Source organism: Otolemur garnettii, unplaced genomic scaffold, assembly GCF_000181295.1.
Source record: "Otolemur garnettii isolate 467f Iridium unplaced genomic scaffold, OtoGar3 scaffold00007, whole genome shotgun sequence".
NCBI lineage: Eukaryota > Metazoa > Chordata > Mammalia > Primates > Galagidae > Otolemur > Otolemur garnettii.
Genome location: NW_003852402.1, coordinates 17,102,900 through 17,121,598, shown reverse-complemented (window position 1 = coordinate 17,121,598; position 18,699 = coordinate 17,102,900). Strand labels below are relative to the sequence as shown.

Below are 18,699 nucleotides of genomic sequence, written 5' to 3'. Positions count from 1 at the left end.
GCTGACCAGGCCCTGGGACGCCAGCAGGTTGGGTCGGGCTTTGAGATGAGGAGGTGGGTGTCCGAAGCTGCTGTCACTTGGAGAAGGGAGCTGTGAGCAGCAGAGACTGGCCCACCTTGCCCATGGCCTTCACAGTCCTGTTCCTGTGTTTCCCAGATGAAAGCAGTGTCCTGGCCTCTGTCAGAAAAGGAGTAAGCTGATCGAGCAGCTTGAGAGAAAGAGCTGGGAGAATGCAAGGTACACCCCTTCCCCGGTGGGAGCCAGGCTGTCCAGAGGAGGCGAAGTTTCTCCCCAACCCCTGGCATCAGTGCAGAGGGGTGTGCAGTGCAGTCCTAGCAGCCTTGCCCCAGCCTCCAGGTCACCTCTTATAGAAATGAGCTACCACCTTGCTCGACATCCCGGATCTACAGCCTGCTCTGTAAGGAGGCAAGGCAGAGTGTCCCTTTGCATTGTGGAACTTGGTGCGTCCCAGCTACCACTAAAGTAGGCAGGCCCCAATCTATACTTTTTTGACTGAGAATGCTACAATTTTTAATGCAAAGGATTTTTAAAGACGTATCTGAGCCCCTGTGAGGAAGATCTGAAAATTATTGAAATGTAGAATGTTTAGATCTTGGGGGCAGAGACTGCCAGGGCCTGATATACATAATAGGTACCCAATAAACAGAAGTTGAATAAATAGCTGAAAATTAATGTAAATAGTTGGCATGTGAAAATACCTTACGCACAAAGATGTTCACTACAGTGTTGTTTATAATAGTGAGAAAACTTTTTTATGCAGTTTTTGGCCAGGGCTGGGTTTGAACCCACCACCTCTGGCATATGGGGCTGGCGCCCTACTCCTTTGAGCCACAGGCGCTGCCCTGAAAATCCTTTTTTTATAGTCCAGTTAAGAAATCCGTGGTATCTGAATGCAATTAAACGGCATGTTATTGTTAGAATTAACATAAGATTATAAAACCCCGGGCAAGTATTAATGGGATATTGTTAACTGAAAAAGGTGCAGATGAAATCTGATCTTACTATGATTCACACAAAGTGAACATGGAAATCTATATCGATTGAGATTGAAAGGCCTGTTTAGAAATAAAGTCATTGCCACGTAAGATTAGCAGGCTTGTGAGCAATTAAGAAACACCTTTGGTAATGTTTTACGGTGGATTCTAGAATATGTTTTAACTCTTTTAAAGAACCCCCTGCAGTACTTTCTAGACAGATGAGGCGGCTGTTTGCTATTTTCCAGGGTCTATTGGGTGAGCTGTGAAAGACTCCATTGGCTGGGGGGCTTCTGGAAATTTCCATTTCCTGGTGGAAAGCAATTCAGACCTGGCAAAATTATTCTTGGCAAACACAAGCTCATCTCAGAAAGGGTTCTCAGTGCAAAGAGCCTCTAGCAACCGAGGTGCTATAATCTGTGTTGGTAAAACTTTGTAAACAGTGGGACCCGACAGAAGGCTTTTCAGGCTTTTATTTCACATTCTGTTCCTTCTCTCTTTGCCTTTCCCCACAAGTGTAGTAAACAACCCAGGTATGTGGCGGTGGGCGCAGTGGAAGGAGGTCTTAGGTTGTCCCTGCCATCCACTCCACCCTGTCCCTGCAGACCTCTGTCCCTGCCACCTTCACGCCCCTCTCTCACACCTAAGCACCCACCTGTGGTCTGACAGAGGATAGCAAACCTTCACTTTTCTCGCACCTCCTCCCACTGGGCAGCCCCTGGCCTTAAGAAGGCAGAGTGACTTTTTGCTGGTGTCCTGCCCAGGGGGTGTTGGCTGCCCCTGGAGCTGCAGCTGAGAACTGTCTGGCCCTTCATTTGTAACAACCACACTCTAGGACATCAAAATAGGTGTCTGTGGAGGTCTAGGTTGGGCTGGCCTGGGCTTTGCCCCACCTAAGCAGGGCACCAGGGAGACAGAGGCCCCCAGTGGCACCACAGAAGGCAGAGCCATTTGGGGCCACTGGGAGAAATTCCACTGTGGCTTCAGTTGGGCCTTCCTTCCACCCAAATCTCTGGGCTTTCTGCTTGGGTGAGTCATAGCAGGAATTCTGGGTGTTGGCTTTGGGGGCTGTGGGATGAGAAGGGTCCTAGTGTTCAAAGAGTCCCACCTAGTGTTCTAGCAAAAGCTGGGCCTGTCACTTCCCAGCTCTGCCATTTGCAAGGGCACGTCTAAGGACGACTCCCATGTAGTCGATACCACTCAGGGGTGTGCTAAGTGTCTTATGCGTGTTATCCTTTGTCATCTCTCATGGTGCTGGCATGGCATACTCTTCGGAGGTAAGGCAACCGAAGCCCAGAGAGGGTAAGCCACTGGCCCAGTGTCACCCAGCTTGTTGTAATGAAGCGAGGATTTACACACTGAGTTTCATAACCCCATTACTAGGTATCTACCCAGGAGGAAAAAAAAATCATTTTACCAAAAGATAATCTGCACCAGATTGTTTATTGCACCTCAATTTACAATGCCCAAGATGTGGAATCAACCCGCATGCCCATCAACCCAAGAATGGATTAATAAGCTGTGTAATATGTACACCATGGAATACAGTTCAGCCCTAAGAAAAGATGGAGGCTGTACATCTTTTGTATTAACCTGGATGGAGTTGGAGAACATTCTCCTTAGTAAAGTACCTCAAGAATGGAAAAGCAAGCATCCAATGTACTCAATAACAACACGAAGCCAGTAGACGAACTAATACACACCCACATAAGAGAAAAACTCAGCCCAATTCAAGTTTGGGGAGAGGAGGAGGAGGCAGGAGGGAGTCAGGAGGAGGGAGGGGGATCAGTGTGCTCCCAGCTAATGGGCGTGATGTAAGGGTGCATGGCACACCTCCTGGGGGCGGGACACAACTACAACAGGGACTTGACCAACAAACACAACCACTGTAACCTGATCATGTGCACCCTCATATTAATCTGACATAAAAATAAACCAACACAGATTTTCTTCTCAGGCAGATCTCAGGCATCTCATGACCTTCTTCAGTCCTTCAAAGCCAATTTCCCTTGCAAAGCAGCAAAGCAACTTGACACTGGTGCACGTTTCCTTTACTATAAACCCAAATGGCAGAAATTCTTAGAACTGAACTTTTTCTTTTTTTTTTAAAACATACATTTAGCTCCAAAACTTTAGCTTTGCCACTTTGTGTAGAGGCCAAGCCTGCCCTCGGCTGTCACGAGGTGTTGCGATCTTGATTTGTCTCACTCACCGTGACTGTTCAGATGCTCTTGGGAGGAAATACGAATGAGCGGGACCGGGGGTCTGGCCCGGAATCGGCTGGAGGTCTGACGGGATACTTGGGAAACAAGTGGTGCTTCTCTAGAAGGTGAAAAATTCTGAATTCTGAAATGCAGGTGGTCCCAAGGGATTCCGATAAGGCTGTGGAGCTGGATAAAATTGCCCACGTATGCTCCAGGGGGCCGTCTGCTCATACATTCCCAGGAGGAGCTCTTCCTGTAGGGCAGTGTGGCGGTCTCTGCCAAGGGCTGTTCACATGCACATGCTCTTCACTCGGTAATTCTTCTGGGAAGTTTTCCTAAGGATTGAGGGATAAGAATATTCGTTACAGCAAAAATCTGGACGTACCTGAAAATATCAAACTAGGGAACTGGTTCAGTAAAGGCTAATACATCTATTCAAAGGAACGTTAGGCAACCATTATAAGGGCTGCTTTACTTGTAAATTTAGGGATGTGGAAAAATGTTCATTATGTTGCTGTTTGAGTGGCAGGGGGAGCCAAAATTACAAAATAGTATGTTCTAGATGACCCTGTTTTTGTTAAAAGGAATAAAAAATAAGATGACGAGAACACTGAATACACTTCCACTCCTGGAAAAACGGGTCTTGGTTTTGCAGGGTTTTTCTTTTTTTTTTTTGAGACAGAGTCTCACTTTGTCATCCTCAGTAGAGTGCTATGGCATCATAGCTCACAGCAACCTCAAACTCTTGGGCTTAAGTGATCCTCTTGCCTCAGCCTCCCAAGTAGCTGGGACTACAGGTGCCCACCACAATGCCCAGCTATTTTTAGAAGCAAGGTCTTGCTCTTGCTCAAGTTGGTCTCAAACTTGTAAACTCCGGTGATTCACCCACCTCAGCCTCCCAGGGTGCTGGGATTACAGGCGTGAGCCACTGTGCCCCGCCAGGTTTTGCAGGTTTCTTGTCCACAAAGGCAGGATCGAGCTGGCTGTTGATCCACCCGAGAAAGGATGCCTTCAGTTCTTAGGTGACACAGAGCTATCTGTCCCCATCACCGCTCCTCCCCAAGGGCAGGGGCAGGCTAGGCAGTGCTAGAATGGACGGTCATGGCAGCACCTTCTGCAACCTGATTGGAGGTCACTCAGGGATTTTCATCCATTCCTTCAACAAACTTCTTTTTCATTTCCCAGGCACTGTGGTAATGCCAAGGTTGCGGACATGAATGAGACATGAGGCTCCTGATTGTACACTCCTGGGTGGTGCGTCTTACCCATCTCCACCTTCAATGTTTAGCGTCGTACGAGGTACCTCATAGGTGGGGCTCACTAAACACAGGAGGAACCCACAGCATCCCTGTCCTTAAACACTCCCGGGCAAGGATGGAGAAACTGATAAATAAGTTTGTTAAACCACTGTTGGTGGCATGTCCCAGTGGGACAGGCAGGCGGGACGATCCATTGGGAGGGCAGGGTAAGAGGGAAGGCTGGTGCTAATTCAGCCTTTGTGGGTTTCACAAGCACTCTCTTCTGGGAGGATCCTCTCGTGACGCCTGACCCCACGGTTAGCTCTGCATTCAAAGACATAAGGCTATTTAGTGCCTCAGAGCACAGAGAACGTGTGTGATGCCAGCGAGAGGCCAGGACAAAAGGGCTCTTGTAGATTCCTAATAAAGGATCAGGAGCAAGAAGACGACTCCCACTCTCTTAATAATTTCACCCAGCATGTTTTCTTTCCTTTTGCTGACACGTCCAAGGGGGAATGGGGAAAGGAGGAATCCTGAGGGATTTCCAGGTGGAGCCATTTTTTTTTGGAAGCAGAGTCTCATTCTGTTGCCTCAGCGTCAGCCTAGCTCACAGTAACCTCAGACTCCTGGGTTCAAGCAATCCTCCTACCCCAGCCTCTCTAGCAGCTGGGACTACAAGTGACTGCCACAAAGCCCAGCTAATTTTGTAATTTTTAGTAGAGATAGGGTCTTATTCTTGCTCAGGCTGGTCTCAAACTTCTGAGCTTATGTGTTTCCCCTGCCTTGGCCTCCTGGAGTGCTAGGACTGCAGGCATGAGCCACCATGCTTGGCCAACGTGGAGCTATTTTGCTTATGGCCTTTCTACTTCCTGGTTCATGACCCAATGGGAAGGACTCATCTGGGCTTTGGTGAAGTTTAGGGCCAGAGATAAGCCATATGTGGGCACTGATAGACAATGGAGATTAAAAAGATGTTTAGACTCATTAAAATCGGTCATTTAGCAAATGGTTACAAAGCACCTACTCTGCTCCACATTCCAGGTCTTGGGATCCCAACCATGGAGCTCAATTTCCAAAGGGAGCCCCTTGCTCCCCTCAAGTGAGATGCATGTGGATGTGTAATTGATCAGGTACCCTGATGCCCCTAGGCGTAGAGACATGAGGAGGAGACATAGGAAGGGAGACATGGGCACGGTAAGACCAGTGCCAGCCTGAAACCTTCCTGAGTCATCTTCCTGACCTTGAAAAGTTCCCCCTCAACTATTTGAAAGTGGCCAGAGACAGCTGTCTATCCACCATCCAGAAAATACACCCACCTGTAGCTTCCAGGTCACCATAAGGTTACTTCTGATCCCTCACATGGGGTGTGTGTGCTCCCCTCCTTGGCCAAAAGTTATAGCTGACATTATTTAGCATTCTATATGTTTCAGACATATAGAATGTCTGAAAATGTCTAGCTTTGAACCAGCATAGGTGGTTTCCATGCAGTAACTCATGTTAAATTCTCACAACAACCCCAGAAGGTAAGTCAGTCCTGTGTTATTCCTATTATACCCATTTTTCAGATGAGGACACTGAGGTGGTGAACTCACTTCTCCAAAGTCTCACAGTTGATCATCCATAGAATTGGACTTGAACTCAGGCCAGACTGAACTCAGCTCTCATTCTCTTCCCCTCTAGGCTATGATGCCTTTGATTACATGATGGTGGCAGGATACAGTCCACCAGAAAAATCAGCTCATGGTCAGAAGACCTGTAAATAAGTAGCTGCAATACTTATTTATAATACCTATACTACAGTGAGCCAGAACTATAGTCATGGCATATGTCCAGTAGTTTAGGAATACCGAGAGAGGGACTGACTGCCTAGCGATTGTCTGTCTTCCCTCCTCCCATCTCTCCCTCCACTTGTTCCTTTCTTCCTTCCATCTCCAAATATTGATTGAGCACCTTTCATATACGAGGCTGCAGACAAGGCTGTAACACCAGACACAGCATTCCAGGCCCTGTGAATTACAGCCCAGTGGGGAAACAGAGCGAGCAGTAATTATACTGATCCGATAGGCTTGTGGGAAGGGACCAACTTGCCCTGAACTTTCCTGGCTTTTGCCCAGAAAGTCCCCAATTCTGGGAACCCACTCAGTCCCTGATGAACTGGGTGGTTGTGTTAACCTAGCTGTGTGAAAAGGAAATCATAAAACATTCTCTTTTGTTCGCTGTAGTTTTCAATTTGCCAAGAGTCAAATGGGATTTCCCTGTTGTTTTCATGTTGCTTTTGATCACCGGGGAGGTTCAACACTGTTCCTGATGCTTTTGAACCAGATGTAATTTTCAGTGTGGGAGTTGGCTGCTTCTAGAATCTGTCTGCTGAGGCAAAAGTTCTCAAACTTGAGTGGGCACCAGAATCAGACTGAGGGCTCATTACAAAGCCAGTCTCTGCGCCCCAGGCCTGGAGTTTCTGATTCAGGAAGTCTGGGGTGGGATCTGAGAATGGGCATTTCTGACATGTCCCAGGTGGGGCTGGTGTGCCATTCACTGGGGACCACACTTGGAGAAGCGCTGTGTTGAGATGTTTTGTGGGAGCCCTTCATTTAGCAGAGTGGTTCTCACATTTGCTAAATATGCACGTTCGAAACTCCTGGGAGTGTTACAATATACATGTGCAGAGGCCTTGCCCTGGACCAGGCAAATCAAATCTCTGCCAATGGAACTTGGGTTTTGCTAATTCATTAGAAAGTTTTCCCAGATGATTCCATCATCTCTGTGAAGACTGGAGTGAGTGAGGAATCCCTGAACAGACAAAGCCAATTAGGCCTCATAAATGACCTTAACCTTGCTTGATTTGCAAACATAAGCAAAACTTGTATGCCTTTTATTTCTCTTTCTTGTCTTACTTCACCGGCTAGAACTTCCAGCACTGTGCCGAATATAAGTGGTGAGTGTGGATGTCTTTGCCTTGATACCAATCTCATGGGGGAAAGCGTTCAGTCTTTTAAGCAGGAAGTATGTTAGCTTATCGTTTTTTGATAGATGCTTTTTATTAAGTTAAAAGGTGTTCCTTGCTGGCATGGTGGCTCACACCTGTAATCCTAGCACTCTGGGAGGCTGAGACAGGTGAATTGATTGAGGTCAGGAGTTTAAGACTAGCCTGAGCAAAACTAAGACCCCTCCCCATCTCTATTAAAAATAGAAAAACTAGCCACGTGTTGTGGTGGGTGCCTGTGGTACCAGTACCTGGGAGGCTGAGGCAAGGGATCACTTGACCCCAAGAGTTTGAGGTGAGCTATGATGCCATAGTACTCTATCCAGGGCAACAGAGTAAAACTCTGTCTCAAAAAAATAAATAAATAGGCGGCACCCGTAGCTCAGTGGGTAGGGCACCTCCACATACACCGAGGCTGGCGGGTTCGAACCCAGCCCAGGCCAGCTAAACAACAGTGACAACTGCAACAAAAAGAATAGCCAGGCATTGTGACAGGTGCCTATAGTCCCAGCTACTTGGGAGGCTGAGACAAGAGAATAGCTTAAGCCCAAGAGTTTGAGGTTGCTGTGAGCTGTGACGCCATGGCAATCTACTGAGGGCAACATAGTGAGACTCTGTTTCAAAAAAATAAAATAAATAAATATAAAATTAAACTAAATTTAAAAAGGTTTTCCTATATTTCCATTTTCTGAGAGTTTTTTTAAGTCATGAATAGATGTTGATTTTTGTCGATGCCTTTTTTTTTTTGGTAGAGACAGAGTCTCACTTTATCGCTCTCATTAGGGTGCTGTGGCATCACACAGCTCACAGCAATCTCCAACTCCTGGGCCTAGGTGATTCTCTTGCCTCAGCCTCCTGAGTAGCTGGGACTATAGGCACCTGCCACAACGCCCAGCTATTTTTTATTGTTGCAGTTTGGCCAGGGCTGGGTTTGAACCCACCACCCTCGGTATATGGGGCTGGCACCCTACCCACTTAGCCACAGGTGCCGTCCAAGAATATTGGTTTTTTTGGGGGGGGGAGTTGTTTGTTTGTTTGTTTGCAGTTTGTCTGGGGCAGGTTTGAACCTGCCACCCTCAGTACCCGGGGCCAGTGCCCTACCCATTGAGCCACAGGTTCCACCCTGTCAATGCTCTTTTTGCATTAATTTATAGGATCATGTGATTTCTCTTCTTTATTAAGTTAAAAGGTGTTCCTTGTGGGCATGGTGGCTCACACACCTGCTATTTATATGGTGGATTGCACTGCTGGATTTTCAAATATTCAACCAGCCTTGCATCTGTGGAATGAACTCCCCTTGGTTGTGCTATGCAATTCTTATTGCTATATTGCTGAATTCTACCTGCCACTATTTTGTTAAGGATTTTTGTGTTCATGTTCCTGAGGCATGTTGATCTGTAGTCTTCTTTTTGTACTATCTTCCGTTTTAATATCAGGGAACTACTAGTTTCATAAAATGAAATGGGAAGTGTTCTCTTGTCTATTTTCTGAAAGAGAATGTATGGCGAGGGTGTTAATTCCTCTCTAAACATTTGGTAGAGTTCTCCAGTGAAACCATCTGGATCTGGAGACTTCTTTTTTGGGAGCTTGAAAATTACAAATTCAATTTCCTTAACAGTTGTAGGCATATTCAAATGATCTGGTTCATATTGGGTGAGTTGTAGTCATTTGTATTTTTCAAGGAATTGGTCCATTTTATCTAAGTTGTCAAATGAATGTGTGTTCTCAGTAGCTTTTTAAAATTCTCTTTCCTCTGCAAGTTTCTCTCACATTGAAATGAGATGCTGATGCCCCCACAGCCTTCCTGCCCTCACTGGGGAAGGCTGGTAAATGACAAAGGAATTAGTACTCTGTGTCTTAACCCAGAACGGCATCCAGACGCTCAGGCAGAGCCCAGGGTGGGGCAGTTTCATTATAAACGCACAGAGCTTGGGGGCACTAGCTGGCCTTGGGCCTCTCCGAAGGGTGCTGGCAGCCTCCGCATCACCTAAGCCTCTGGGAAGAGACCTCAGATGGAAAGAGAAGGCCCTTCCTCAAGACCAGGTCTGGGTCGACAAAAGCGCTGGAGGCTCTGGCTACCACTAGGTGGCGCGCAGAACATATAATTGCGGAGGCCTCCAGTGGCTCCAAGGCCAATTCAGCCAGGCAGGTGCAGAGGGCATTTTGCTCTTTAAGTGACCCATACTTCAGAGTCTAGAACCTGCAAGGACCGCAGGAGCACTGTGCTGGTGGACTTGGAAATACTTTTCCCAACTTCGCCGCGGACAAAGGCAGTAACGCTGGCTGGAGGCTCAGAAGCAGCTGCTGGGACCTGCGCGCCTACGTGGGGCCTCTGTACGGCTGGTACGCGGCAACACCCCAGCAGGCCAGGGAGGAATCCTGAGGAATCTACGTGGGGCCACAGTCCCCTTTCAGGCCTGGCTTCTCCTCAGGGCCACACCCCCATCAGATGCAGCCCCCTCCACAGGTACAGTGATCCCTACCCCGTTAAATACACTTTAAGGAAAGAGTCCTCTGTAATCAGCTGGGAGGCTTGAGGTTTGGGCCTGCCTCTGCCGCTAATGGCGTGCCCTGGGCAAGGCTCGAATAACGTCTTTGCTAGATTCAAAGCTGGAATCCTGACCTGACCCCTCAGAGCTGTGTCTCCTTGGAAAGGTTTCTTTCTTTTTTTTTTTTTTGAGACAGAGCCTCAAGCTGTCCCCCTGGGTAGAGTGCCATGGCATCATAGCTCACAGCAACCTCCAACTCCTGGGCTCAAGCGAGTCTCCTGCCTCCGCCTCCCAAGTAGCTGGGACCACAGGCGCCCACCACAACGCCCGGCTATTTTTTGGTTGCAGCCGTCATTGTTGTTTGGCGGGTCCGGGCTGGGGATTCGAACCCACCACCTTAGGTGTACGTGGCTGGCGCCTTAGCCGGTTGAGCTATAGGCGCCGAGCCGGAAAGGTTTCTTAACGGTTATAAGCTTCAGCTTCACATCTGCCATATGGAGATAATGAGGACACGCATCTCACACGTTGTCAGGTGTTTTATTTATTTGTTTTCTTTACTTCAGAGATGAGTCTCACTCTGTTGCTCAGGCTGGAGTGCAGTGGCATGATCATAGCTCACTGCAGCCTCGAACTCCTGGCCTGGAGAGATCCTCCCACCTCAGCCTCTCAAGTAGCTGGGACTTATAGGAATGCACCACCACACCCTGCTAATTTTTTCTGTTTTTAGTAGAGATGAGGGTCTCACTATGTTGTTCAGTCTGGTCTTGAACTCCTGGCCTCAAGCAGTCCTGCTGTCTCAGCTTCCTGAGCAGCAACCCCTGTGGGGGTTTAGCCTAGGTCAGTATGCAGCACAGAGTAAGCACACCATGGATATTGCAGCTATGATTATCAGCACTCCTATTAATTTTTGTGCCTCTCCCATCCCAGGCCTGGCAGTAGGTGTCCTTGTTTCTTATTGGCGCTGTAACAAAGTACTGCAAATGTAATGGCTAAAAATAGCACAGACTTATTCTCTTACAATTTTAGAAGCCAAAAGTCTATAATCAAGATGTTGGCGGAGCTGTGTTCTTCCTGGAGACTTCAGGGGAGGATCTGCTCCCTCGCCTTGCCCAGCCTCCATGGGCCATCTGTGTTTCTGACCTTGTGAGTTTCTCACATCACTCCAACCTCTCACTTCTGCTACCCTCTTAGGAGGCCACTGACTTGATCCTCTTGCCTCTTGGGTAAGAAGGAGTTCTTTTAAGGATGCTCATGATGACCTTGGACTAACTCAGGTAATCCAGGATCATTTTCCCATCTCAAAATCTTTAATGCAGGCCTGGCACGATGGCTTATGCCTATAATCCTAGCATACTAGGAGGCCACAGAGGGAAGATAGCTTGAGCTCACAAGTTTGAGAGCAGCCTGAGCAAGAGTGAGCCCCTATCGCTACTAAAAATAGATGAACTAACCAGGTGTCATGGCAGGTGCGTGTAATCCCAGCTACTTGAGAGGCTGAGGCAAGGCTTAGCCAAGAGACTAAAGTTGCTGTGATGACTCCAAAGCATTCTATCCAGGGTGACAGAGACTCTGTCTACAAAACAAAACCTTTAATGCAATAATATCTGCAGATTTGCTCTGTGAGGTCACATATTCACAGATTTCAAAGATTAGAATGTGGACATTTGGGGCTCATTTTGCAGCCTACCGTCATAGGAAAGCAGATATAGTTTTTTTAAAAAAAAGAATCAAGAAAAAGCCTAGGCTGGGCGTGGTGGCTCATGCTTATAATCCTAGCACTCTGGGAGGCCAATGTGGGTGGATTGCCCTGAGCTCAGAGGTTCAAGACCAGCCTGAGTCAGAGTGAGACCCTGTCTCTACAAAAAGAAAAAAAGCCAGGCATTGTGGTGGGTGCCTGTAGTCCCAGCTACTTGGGAGGCTGAGGCAAGAGAATCACTTCAGCTCAAGAGTTGGAGGTTGCTGTGAGCTATGATGCCACCAAGGGCCACAAAGTAAGACTCTGTCTCAATCAATAAATAAATAAAAGAAAAAAAAGAGAATTAAAAAAACTTTAAGACAACTGAGAGCCAATTAAAAGCAAAATTAAAAAAAAAGAGCCCCATGTACTTTTGTTTTTGTATCCCCATATCATGCTATGATCTGAATATTTGTATCCTCCCAAATTCATAAGCTGAAATTTAACCCCCAAAATGATGGGGTGGGACCTTTGGGAGATAATTACATATAGATGAAGTCATGAGGGTGGGGCTCTTATTATGAGATTAGTGGCCTTATAAAAGTAGCTACAGAGAGACTTCACCCTTCTACCATGTAAGGACTCAGCCAGAAGGCACCATCTAGAAACCAGGACCCTGACTCTGATGACATCTTGAATTGGGATTTCCAGCCTACAGAACTGGGAGAAATAAATTTCTGTTGTTTATAAGCTGCCTAGTCAACAATATTTGTTACAGCAGCCTAAATGTGTTAAGATACCCAGTGTCTAGCGCAATGCTTTTTTTGGCCTACTAAGTACCTACTGAATGAACAAATGAGTATGGCAGACATTCCTGGTGCCCAGCTCTCCCCTCCTTTTCTGGGCAGGAGCCCACGACCAGTGACCAACGACCAGTGACCAGCTCTGGCCAACGAGAGTGAGTAGAAGTGAAGTGTGCTACTTCCCTGTCGTGATAAATGTAGAGGCCTTCTCTTGAGATGGACTGAGCAGCCCAGATTGTGGATCACTGAATGGAGAACAGCCACCCTGGATTGTCACCTGCACCCACTTACTTATATAAGCAAGCAATGCACTTAGGAAACTTGGGGATGCTTGACACTATGGCAGAGCCTATCCTACTCTAACCAATGCAGTGAATTAATGGAACTGCCCAGTCTTTTTTTCTTTTTTTTAAAGAAGAGTCTCACTTTGTTGCTCTCAATAGAGTACCATGGTGTCATAGCTCATAGCAACCTTCAGCTCTTGGGCTTAGGCGATTCTTTTGCCTCAGCCTCCAGAGTAGCTGGGACCATAGGTGCCCGCCACAACACCCAGCTATTTTTTGTTGCAATTTGGCCGGGGCTGGATTTGAACCTGCCACTCATGGTGTATGGGGCGGGCGCCCTACTCACTGAGCCACAGGCACTGTCTGGAACTGCCCAGTCTTTAAGGACCAAATCAAAGCCAGGTTATATGCAGAAGAATCACACACACACTGTGCCTAAAGAGTGGCTGGTGTGTCCCAGGGGGCTGGGCATTTCCCTCTGCTCCAGTGGCTCGCCCACTATCTGATGCTGGGTCGCCTCTGTGCTTTGGTTTCCTCATCTGTAAACCAGGGGAATAATGGTGCCTAGTTGATAGGATTGTTGGAGGAATACATGATTTAATGTATAGAAAGGGTTTAAGACAGTGCCTGGCAAGTGCTAAGTCTCAATATGCGTTTGTCATCATCATCATCTCTCATCAGGAGGAAGAGGAACAGAAGGAGGAAGAAATGCTATTCGAACTCCCAGTGCGCAGAGGGGATCATTAATTTGATCACATTTAATAAAGATAAATGCTGGTCATAGCAATCTCATGTTGTCAACTTTAACTAATGAAGCCAGTGGAAATTAATTTGAACAACCCTCCACATTGTCATGGTTGTTTCTTCCTCCAGGAGCATCAAGGCTTCCCCCCCACCCCCCGCCCGCCTCCTTAATTGATTTGTGACCCATTAGAAATCTTTCTGGGCTGAATACAAGAAGCTGGGAAGTGGGAACATATCCCATAATGAGACTTTAGAAACACGTTTCTATGTAATTGATCTAGTTCAGTAATTTCTCAGAGAAACTGGCTTCTCTGCCATGGCATCAGTCATATTTTTAGCCAGTGACAGCAACAACGAGTGTGTCAGACCCAGGTGACAACTTCAGAATGCTGCTCTGATGTGCTTCCTTATTGGTGCTGGCCTGACATTTAATAAATCATTCCCCAGATATTTATTGAGCACCCATGAAGGGCCAGGCACAGCTCTAGGCAGCTCTGGGAGAGACTGTTTGGTGTGAGGGACCCCCCTCCACCCCGTCCCCTTGTGATTAGTCCAGGGATGGACACGTGACCGGATGCAGTGAGGAATGTTTCCTGGAGGCTGCTGGGAAAGTTCTTCTCTCTTCCACAGGACAGGAAAGAAACTGAAGATCTTTTAAGCAGTAGGTATGTAAAAAGGCCGTGGGCAATGGATTTTCATCCCAGGATTGCTTGCAATCGTGAATAACTAGAAGAAATCATAGAGTTTTGTTAAGTAAACTATGGTTTCTCAATAAAAAGCAATGCTGCTGGGACCAGTGAATCAGTGGATCAGATTTCAGTGGACCAGTGAAATCTCAGCACTTTGGGAGGCCAAGGCAGGAGATCCCTTGAGGTCAGGAGTTTGAGACCAGCCTGAGTAACATAGCAAGACCAGGTCTCTACAAAAAATTAGAAAACTTAGATGGGTGGGGTGGTATAGGCTGGTGGTCCCAGATACGTAGAAGTCTGAGGCAGGGGCATTGCTTGAGCCCAGGATTTTGAAGTTGCAGTGAGTTATGATTATGCCACTGTACTCTAGCCTTGGTGACAGAGTAGGACTGTGTTTAAAAAAAAAAAAATGCAACGCCATACTGTTATTTGAAATACAATGACTATAAAAACATGAAGAAAGGATTACATAATTACCCTAAAAGAAAAAATTATATGCAAAACTATATGTATGTGGGTTAGGGTCAGTCATTACAAAAGTTTCAAGATACACAAAAACCAAGAACCATAAAATCTGTGGCAGAAACGAATGAAGCCCTCCCAGCAACACCAATAAACTGAGCAGGTTGAAATTTGCATGGGTTAATCAGAAGTGAAATGACAGGCAGTAGCACAGCCTGTCTCAAAACCTTTGTAGTGACCTACATATATATGCTTTGATTCTGACTCTGTAAACATTACATGGGTTTATAAGAATTAAAATTAGAAGGTCATTATTAGCAAATGGAAGTAACTACTTTGGAAGACTGGGGATTGTGAGTAGTTAAAAATATCATTTGAAGTATTTTCTGGTGGACTCTGTTTTATTTCTTGTGACGAGCCCTCACGGTAAGTTCTGAACAGGTGAACCAGTTGGCTGCCATTTTCTAGGGTTTTTCTTGTGAGAACGTTATTCCTATTTTCCTGGCAGTTACCCGCCAGGCTCGAGCCTTCCAGCCTTCAGATGAAATTGGAGCTGAGTGTGGCAGAGTGGAGGGATGGAAAGGGGACAAAGTCTCTCAGGGACCTCAGCGAGCTGCTCCACCGCACAGCTGGACTCCTGGCTGGGTGGGCTGACATATTTCCAGGTCGTTTCATCTGGCTGGGATTGAACTTTCAGTTGAGGCAGAAAGCATCATAACCCAAACCTTTCCCACAGCGTCCTCCGCTGCTTTAGAAAGTTAACCTCGTACCTTTAAAGAGCAGCTGTTGAAAAGGAGCCACTTTAGACAATGTGTTCTGCAGAAACAGCCATTCTCTACACTCTCCTCTCTCTTTGGTTTCATCTTATCCCCATTTTTCCTACTTTTTTCCTTCTCAAACTTGGGTTGCATCAGAATCATGGGGGGCGGGGCACTGTTCTTTAAAATGCAAATTCCTATAGAGCTTGGTTGGAGTTTTTGTTGTCTGGCTTTTTGCTAAACTCTCCAGGAGACTACACGGCCACCGGATTTGAGACCCAGTATTGAGGTGTACCTCTGTTTCAGGGTGCCTGGGATTGCTGGCAAGGATAAGCCCAGCGGGGATAAAAGGAAGAGGCTGACAGAAGGGAGTCCACCCCATGCTTGCTTCTTTCTCCTTCAAATGCATAATCAAACACACAAGGAAAAAAATGACTTGATTTTTCCTTCCAGAGCTATTTGGACAGTGAACGAACATGCCAAGAGAGAGCTTGGTGAAGACTTACATGAGCCTGATTTGGGTCAAAATTAAGCAGTCAAGCCTCAGACCATGCCCTTGTGGAAAGACAAATTGAACATGTTCAAAAGATGCATTTGAACCAGCTGTTTGGAATTCTGGTCGAGGTTAATGGTTCTTTACCTCAACATTAGATGAAGGCATAGATTTTGATGATTCCACTATTTTAGCAAACTTTGTTTGCTCCATTTCTACTGAGAATGTAATAACAGTAACATTCGATTAATTCTGAGATGCAATTGCTCTTACCCCCATCCATTTTTAGCAGCTGTGTAATTGGGATGTGTTTTATGATCAATATCTTGTGGTCAGTGACACAAGGTCAAGACTCTGTTGTCACTTCCAACACCTTCTGATGAGACTGAGAAAGCCCTAGCAATAAATCTGAGTGTCAGAAGCCTGGGAGAAACCCCTCTGGTTATTAAGCAGAAAAATGCCCCAGGTTCTTTCTGTCCTGGGCTCCCTTCCATTGGTGGCCGCCCATCACCACAGCCTGCCCATTGGCAGACAGGGTCTTTGGACTTGAGGGCTTCCTTGGCAGAGTGGCCCCTGTAGTTCTAGCCCAAGAGGCCAGTGGAGTGTGGTTTTCAAGGCTAAATCGGAGACCACCCTAGAATTTTCAGGTTGAAATGGAGCTTTTCCCTTGCTTAGTTTCACTTGGTTTTGGTACCACAGGGGTTAGGAATGGATGTTACAGCTGTGATGGGCTCACTTTGAGCCCAGTGAAACCAGCAGAGTCTATTACGGGTCTATAAATGATAGAATCTTTAACACTCTTTGCATAAGCTTTTCCTTATTGTATTGGGCTTTTAAAAGAAGAGAACATGTTTCCATGTATTTTTTTTTTTTTTTTTGAGATGGAGTCTCACTTTGTCACCCTCAGTAGAATGCCATGATTTCATAGCTCTCAGCAACCTCAAACTCTTGGGCTCAAGTGATTCTCTTGCCTCAGCCTCCTGAGCAGCTGGGACTATAGACACCCGCCACAACACCCAGCTATTTTTCAAGATGGGGTCTCATTCTTGCTTAGGCTATCTTGAACTCCTGAGCTGAAGTGATCTACTCACCTCAGCCTCCCAGAGTGCTAGGATAACAGGCGTGAGCCAATTGGCCCTGCCTACATTTCCATGTATTTTAATATTCATTTAATAATATGTTTTGGCACTGCTCTGGCCAGCATCAAAAAAAACAAAATAAAACAAAACCCCCCAAATCGGTGTCCTCACAGAGCTTCTGTGCTAAGATGGGGAGGCAGATCCTTAAAAGATGATTAAAATATCTAGAGTGTCTGATGGTGATCCATACTAGAAAGAAAAATAAGGAGAGAGAGGTGGAAATATGTGTGTTAAAGGGCAAGTTGTGATTTTAGGAAGGATGCGTCACATGCTACTGAGTGGATGACATCTGAGCAAACCACTGACGGTGCCAGATCAGTTGTTTTGAAGCAACAGCCTCTAAGGCAGCTGAAGAATTGACTATAGGCTGTGGGAGAAGGAGACAAATTGGGGGTGACGCCAAGGCTTGGTGGACAGTTTATGACATGTTCATAGCGATCCCACCTCCTGGTATTCACACCCTTGTGGGGCTGGCAGAGACTTAGTGACTTGTTTCTAATGAATAGATTGTGGCAAAGTTGATAGGATCTCACTTTCGTGATTTGGTTACAAAAGATCATGACTTCTTTCTTGTTGGTAGACTCACTCTATTGCTTTCTTGGCTAGCATGCTTCAGTGAAGCAAGCTGCCTCTCCAGAGGTCCATGTGGCAAGGAATGGAGGACAGCCCCTGGCCAACAGCCTGTGAAGGAGTGAGGCCTCAGTCCAACCACTTATGAAGAACTGAATGTCAATGATACCCACATGAGCTTGGAGTGGGTCCTTCCCCAGTTGTGCCTTATGATGAGATCACAGCACCAGCCAACAATGTGATTGCAACCTGGGAGGGACACTAACACAGAGGGGCAGCTAAGCCATGTCCAGATTCTTCACCCAAGAAACCATGAGGCAACGCATGTGTGTTTTAAGCTGTTAAAACACAGCTTTGGGAAAATTTGTTATGTAGCCATGTATAACTAATACACAATGTTTCTGGCCTAGTCAATTGAAAGAATAAGATGAGTATAGGTAGAAGTTTTTTCCCCAGTGTGTGGGAATATAGCAAGTTTGATTTTAAATACGTGTATATATAATTCACAGATATTTCTCTTTTTGTGATAATACTTATTAATTTTCCAAATGGTAGTTGGCTGTCAATATATATGATCTAAATGCTCTCGTATGAACTTTAAAAAACAAAATTATTTACAGCATCTTCAAAAATCATTTCTATAATAATTCTTGCCAAGAGAGGGCCATTTTGGTCCTGGCATCGGGTGGCCAATGTGACAAGAACAGTCAAGTCTCTACACAACCCTGGAAATCAGTCATTTTTAATCTGAGCCATTCTGATTAATCTGTGGACAGTCCTTATCCACAGCTGATTTAGGAATGGACATGTGACACTATCCTTGCCAAAGAGTACTGAGCAGAAACTTTCCATTTCTGCCTACAGGCATTGCTGTGTACACGTGTTACCAGGGACCAGGGCAGACACCTTGGGACCACAAACCACGTTGGGCTGAGCTCTGAGATCAAGTCCACAGGCTGAGGATGGCCAAGTGGAAAGACAGGTAAGCGTGGGTCCTTAATGCTATGGTTGAACCACCACATTTACCAGGCCTGGAACCATGACATTTGTTGTTGTAGGAGGGAGGACATTTTGTAATGGTTTAAGTCATTTTGAGTTGGATTTTCTCTTGCTTGTAGGTAAAATCACTCTAAGTGAGACAGGAAAATTTAAGAAGCAGTTCTAGTTTTCTGG

General features: G+C 46.2%; 1 long non-coding RNA gene across 1 annotated transcript; it reads left to right on the top strand.

Annotated features, from left to right (window-relative positions):
* Positions 1–221: 221 nt before the first annotated feature.
* Positions 222–18,430, top strand: LOC111723008. The gene is made up of 3 exons (XR_002771623.1): positions 222–237; positions 4,385–4,453; positions 18,391–18,430. It is a non-coding gene; the product is annotated as an uncharacterized LOC111723008 (long non-coding RNA).
* Positions 18,431–18,699: the final 269 nt, after the last annotated feature.